Below are 7,148 nucleotides of genomic sequence, written 5' to 3'. Positions count from 1 at the left end.
AAGTCCCCCAATTACTTCATAGCCCACTGGACTTTCTCAATCCAACACCACAACACTATGAGGCCAGTATTATCATTTCCAATGTTACAAATGCAAAAACTAAAGCTTAAAGAAATATAATGTGCAGCCCATGGTCACTCAGCTAGTTAGGCTGAATTTCATCCCAGAAAGTATAATAGTTGCCATGTAGCACAGCACCTAGTACAGTTGCCCCATGTAGTAGGTACTCCCATTATTGAAATGAAGGGGAAGAGAAGGGAGGAATCCGCCCACTAGTCCTCTGCAGTGCCCAAGTGTGATTTCCCACTGGGTTGCTTGGAGAAGTTGCTTAACCTGAGGCTCATTTTTTAAATACTTGAAATGAGGATATGATGGTACCTCATGATTGTTAAAAGAGGATTTAATGAGACTATCTAAGGGGCTTACATCACTATGTGACCAGAGCTTCATACCTGCTTTTTTATCCAATCTGAAAATAACCACCTTCTAATCAGGGTATTGTAGAACACCTATATTTAATGTGATTATTGATCTGGTTTGGGTTAAATTTATCATCTTGCAAGTTGTTTTCCCTTTATTCTATTTTTTCTTTAGGGTTTGTGTGTGTGTGTGTGTGTGTGTTTCTTTTGTGTTGAGTATTTTTTATGATTCCATTTTATCTCTTGTTGGCTTATTATAACTTATTCAGTCATTGCTTATTCAGTCAGTTTGGTAGATTCTATATATGTACACACCAGATGTATATAAAGATCTATATGATACTATATATACATCTTTACCTTCTCAGTCTACATTCAAGTGATCTACTACTTGACATATAGTTGAAGAACTTTATAATAGTATACTTCCATTTCTCCCTTCTTACCTTTGTGCTACTGTGGCCTCACATTTTACTTCTACATATGCTACAAGCTCCATACTTTGTTGTTATGATTTTTACTTAATTATCTTTTTAAGGGATTTAAGTATAAATATTCCAAATCATAAGGTAGAAAGTGTTCTATTGAATAAAAAAACAAGACCTAACTATGTGGTACCAACAAGACACACCTTAAAAATAAAGGACAGGGCGCCTGGGTGGCTCAGTGGATTAAAACCTCTGCCTTCCGCTCAGGTCATGATCCCAGAGTCCTGGGATCGAGGCCCACATCCGGTTCTCTGCTTCGTGGGGAGCCTGCTTCCTCCTCTCTCTCTCTGCCTGCCTCTCTGCCTACTTGTGATCTCTATCTGTCAAATAAATAAATAAAATCTTTTTTAAAAAAATAAACAACAAACAAATGAAAAGGATGGAAAAATACACACCATACCAACACTAATCAAAGAAGAGCAGGAATGACTATGTTAATAGAAAAACAGATTTCAGCGCAAAAAATACTACCAGGGATAAAGATCATTCTATAATGCAAAGGGGTCAGTTCAGCATGAGGACATAACAACCCTAAGTGCTTGTTTACCTAGTAACAGTTTCAAAATACGCAAAACAGGAACTGTAAGGAGAAGTAGACAAATGTACAATTAGAGTTGGAGATCTGAAGATCCTTCTGTCAGTGCTTCATGGAACAAGAAGACAAATATTAGAGCTACATTGTACAGAGGCTAAATTCTAATGAAGGACTTTAGAAGAAAAAAATCTATCCAGATCAGTAAGGACATAAAAGACTTGAACAAGACTATCAACCTGTTTGGTGTGACATTTATAGAACACAGCAATAGTCCACAATAGATTACACATTCTTTTCAAGAGCACATGGAACACATAAAAAGATAGACCATGTTCTGGGCTATTAACAAGTGTCAATAAATTAAAAGGATTCAAGTCATACAAAATAAGTTCTCTGATCATAATGGAATTACTCCTTGGGAACTAGCACTTATAAAGGATTAGGGGACAAGGGGAAGTGGAATGGAAAGCAGAAAGGGAGGTATCAGTGTTTGTGGAATCATTTTTGTGAATAGTGGAACACAGGAGCTATGTTGGAGAAGATACATACAATACATAGATCTGACATAGATCTTGTATCCTGAATATAAAGAGAATTCCCACTTATTAATAAGACAACCCAATTTTTTTAAATGGGCAAAGATTTTAACATACTTCACACAAATGCATAAATGATCAATAATCACATAAAATCATGCCCAGTGTTATAATCATCAGGGGATGACTATCAGAACTGCACTGGGTATTACTGCACAGCTAAGAATAGGCAGTTAAAGTAAAGGTTGATAAGTATTGGTGAAACTGTGGAGCAACTGGAATTCTCATACATTGCTGATAAGAGTGTAAAGTAGTACAACCACTAAAAATAATTGGGCAGTCTTGTCAATTTCAGTACTGTACTTGCCATATGATGCAGCACTTCCACTCCTAAATACTTCCCCAAGAGAAAGGACAACATGTCAACACACAACTGTTCATAGAAGCTTTATTCCTAAAAGTGCCAAAATGGAAACAGTCCAAATGTCCCATCAATGAAAGAATGGATAAATTATAATATATAAAAATAATTACCCAGGAGTAAAAAGGAATGACCTATTGAGATCCTTGAGTCAGTCAGGTCATGATCCCGGGGTCCTGGGATCAAGCCCTGCATTGGGCTCCCTGGTCAGTGGGAAGCCAGCTTTTCCCTCTTGCCTGACACTTAAACCCTACTTGTGCACTCACTCTCTCACTCTCTCTCAAAAATAAAATCTAAAAAAAACAAAAAACAAAACCCTACTGAAATACATAACAAAATCTCAAAAACAGTACACTGAGCAAAAGAAACATACAAAAGAACATGGTCCAGGGTACATTGTAGGGTCAACACCAGCATGAAACTGAGAGTGAATGTCTGCTCCATTTTGCAACTTAGGGCCTTCCTAGTCCCAGTCTGAAAGTACTTACTGTACCATTCCATTCAAGTGAAACTACAACAGGAAAAACTAATCTATCATGACAGCTTATCAGGGGCTGCCTTGGACCAAGAGTGGATGGTGTTTTAAAGACACTAAAACTCATGGAGCTCACAGCAATGATAAAAATATTAAGTATCTTGAGTGAGGTGATGGTTAGGTAGGTGGAAACATTTATCAAAATTCAATAAACTAAAAAAAAAAAAAAAGTGGAACTCAACCCACCTTGGATGTCTCTTCACATTGATAACAATCCATTACTATAATCATTCTCCACGTTGATAATAGCATGACCCTTGTACAATCTCATGATCACTGTTAACTCTGCATCATTTACAAAATTAAACCCGAAATCTTTGCAACACAGTTCCTGTTCAACTCTAACCTCACTTCTCACTTGCTAGTGCATTCTTCTTTTGTCGGATCTATTACACTATTCCTTTGCTTGTCTGTCTTCATGGCTAGGCTACAGAACGAGATCTTTATCTTTTTGTTTTTGTGTCTTAATGCATAGCATGGTATCAGGCACAGGGCATGCTTCCCAAAAAATGTTAGTTAAATAAATGTAATGAGTGTATGAAATACGATTTTCTTTGTCCTCTCCAAAGGAAATCAGTTCCCGTAAATGGAGGAAATTGCTTTCATTATAAAATCAGAAACATTTTTATCCCAGAAAGTCCTTCATTAAAATTGAGCCTATGCACAATGTAGCTCTAAAACTTCAAAGACCTAAGGCAGTGATTTTCAATCTTTTCAAAGTTGTAATACCCTATCATTTGCTGTTCCTGCATTTCTGCCTCACTATCTTATCTCTTGCTGAAATGTTCTTTTTGAATTAATAGCTTGATAAATGGCTAAGTAGTTTTCATCAGACCAATTAGGACGAGACTGGGTATCCATTTGTGGAGTGTGGACATTCAAGAAATCTGATCCATTATTTAGAAAACCATTCCTGAGCTCAGAGTTGGCTCAAATTGGCACCTTCTGGCATTTGCTTGTGGGTGGGGAATGTGGAATGCTTTGAAAGCTGAATGGATTTGTCAAGTTTTAAAACTCCCTTATGGTTAGAGGAAAACAACATTCATTGTTTAAAAACACCATTGTTTGTTTTTTCTTCTTTTCTGTTCTTTGGAGCCTGAATCTGCAAAAACATTCACGCCCAGCATTTTGCTTCATGTAAGGCCCCTAATGTTTCTGGAGTCATGAGTGATGTGAAAAACTTTTTATTGTGATTGTTTAGAATGTTCAGGACCAATCAAAAAAGTCTATTTTAATGCTCTTACTGTATTTTATGGAGAAAGACCAGATTTCTGTCATTGTAGGAGGAGGGTGGAGTTCATAGGTGTATGGGTCCTGGAGCCAAGACTTCCAAGGTTTCAAATCCCTGTTTTTCCACTTCATGGCTGTGTGACCTTGGACAAGGTATTTAACCCTCTGTCCTGCTTCAGTATCCTCATTTATTCAATAGGCATGGGAATAGATTAGGTTCAGGGTATCCACTGTCACAATAAATTAGTTTTGCTAGAGTTTCACGTGAATGGAATTATATAGGAAGCTATATATAGGACAAGGGAGGTCCTAAGAAGCAAAATGAAACAGATGTTCATTCTCAGATGTTTGAAGAATGAGTGGGTTAATACATGCACAATGCTTGAAAGGGCTTCAGGCACAGAGTAAGTGGTCAATAAAATTGAGTTGTGGGTGTTATCATTGTTACCACCATTATCCTCATCATTAAGCAACTGAATGTAGAGTTCCCATATTTTTAAACCACACCTCACAGCCAAGAGTCCAGGAGATACCACTTTAGTAGCAAGATTGTTTTATTAGCAAGAACCTAGCACTACCTCCTTGCACAGAACACAGAGCATTGCCTGAGGAGATCATTCTAGGGCATGAAAGAGTGCACGTGAGGTACTAGCCAGAAGCCTCATGGTGTTCTTCCACTCTGTCCATTCCATCACCGCTGTCACTACCAGGACCTCTCCTGTCTCATTCACATTAACTCATCATCTTCCTCCCTTCTGGTCTTTTCACGGAGACCCCTCCCTCCCCCTCACCACCCCAGATCAATCCATTTCTCCACAGAAGGCAGAGTGATCTTTCTGATAGAATCTCTTCCTTGATCTTACTTGCTTTTAAAAACCCTCAGTGATGGGGTGCCTGGGTGGCTAGTGGGTTAAAGCCTCTGCCTTCTGCTCAGGTCATGATCCCAGGATCCTAGGATTGAACCCCACATCAGCAGGGAGCCTGCTTCCTCCTCTCTCTCTCTCTCTCTCTCTCTCTGTCTGCCTCTCTGTCTACTTGGGATCTCTGTCAAATAAATAAATCCTTAAAAAATAAATAAATAAATAAATAAATATTAAAAAAATAAAAACCCTCAGTGATAACCTTGGACAGAACATAAGGGCCGTACCCCATGAAGCGCAGGGCCTTTGGGATCCGACCCAGTGGACCTCTCCACTCTTTGCCCTCACTACTGATCCTCTCTTTGTCTTCATCCTCGGCTGGTGCACGTGTTGCTCCCACTGCCTGGCAATGCACCCCTTCCCCTGGATGAACTTTACTTGCCAATCTGGATTCACCTACAGTTGAGGAAGAGACCATGTCTGGGCACTAGCTCATTCCCTCATCCTCATTGCCTGGCACACACTATGTTTATTAAATATTCTGTTGAATTAATTACCTTCTGTTCAGGACTCTTGGAGGTTTCTCTACTTGGGATTCTAGCACGGCACTTAGCTCATTATTATGCATCATTATTATGGATCTGTTTGTCTCCCATTGGGCTGAGCTTCACAAGGCTGGTCCTTGTCTTACACATCTTGCATCCCCAGCTTCCAGAACAGAGCCTGCTGTGAAACAGGAACTTAGTAAGTTCTAAAACAACGAACACAATCCACATACCATTAATCTCAGGTTTAAAGTACACCCAAATTCTGAAGCAAGGGGATATATGGATCCCCTCAGCCGTTCTTGGATGTTATCCCAATGAAACTACCAACATTTTAAGCAAGTTTGCATGCATGTGCATTTTTCTGGGTAGTGGGTCCATAGCCTTCCTTCTTCAGATTAGCAAAGGGGTTTCTAATTCCCTGAAAGGTAGGAATGTATGTCCTTAAGAGTTGTTTATAAGGGTGCCTGGGTGGCTTGGTCAGTTAAGTGTCGGACTTTTGATTTCAGCTCAGGTCGTGATCTCTGGGTGGTGGTGTCGAGCCCCACATCAGGTTTGTTTTTCTTTTAATTTGTTTTAGTTTTGTTTAGTTTTAAGATTTTATTTATTCAACAGAGGGAGACACAGCGAGAGAGGGAACACAAGCAGGGGAAGTGGGAGAGGGAGAAGCAGGCTTCCTGCCAAGCAGGGAGCCCGATGGGGGGGCTCGACCCCAGGACCTTGGGATCATGACATGAGCTGAAGGCAGATGTTTAAGGACTGAGCCACCCTACCCCCCCCCGTCAGGTTTTGCAATCATCATGGAGTCTGCTTGAGAGTCTCTGTCCCTCTCTCTCTACCCCTCTCTCACTCTCTTACTCTCAAATAAGTAAATGTATAACATCTTTATTTTTTAAAAAGGAAGTGTTTTTTTAAAACCAACTGTGAAATAAAAAGTTTGCAAGGTGGTTTGATGAGTCAGTCCATTTGACTTAGATGAGGTCAAGGGTTTGTGCCTCTACAGAATGTCTCCAGCAGTCTTTCTGCTACTGAGTTCCATGGTATTTCCAACAGATTGCAGTGGGTGTTCTCCTGGATGAATATCCATTTGTGGTCTCCCCTCCCACACACACCTGTAGCAGCAGTTTGAGACTCATTTGCATGGCCTAGTTGATTCCAGAAGTATCAAGCATTTCAATCCCTGGGACCAACCCCACAGAGTATTTTAACTCCGCTTTCAGGCTGTAGAAGCTGTTCCGTTCAAGAACCTTCCTCGATCCATTTCGACTAGACATTTAATCAGGTTTCTATCAATAGATAGGCTTTTTTTCTGACCCAGACCCACACAACCAAGAGACTAAAGCTTCTCTAAGAAGCTAAGCAAAAGCACATTTTAAAAATAACTTGAGCAGGCACCTGGGTGGCTCAGTGGATTAAAGCCTCTGCCTTCGGCTCAGGTCATGATCTCAGGGTCCTGGGATCAAGCCCCGCTTCAGGCTCTCTGCTCAGCGGGGAGCCTGCTTCCTCCTGCCTCTCTGCCTACTTGTAATCTCTGTCTGTCAAATAAATAAATAAAAATCTTAAAAAAAAAAAATAACTT

This window comes from Mustela nivalis (genome assembly GCF_964662115.1).
Source record: "Mustela nivalis genome assembly, chromosome: 13".
NCBI classification, from domain to species: domain Eukaryota; kingdom Metazoa; phylum Chordata; class Mammalia; order Carnivora; family Mustelidae; genus Mustela; species Mustela nivalis.
The sequence above is the reverse complement of the archived record's forward strand: the minus strand, read 5'-3'. Positions refer to the sequence as shown.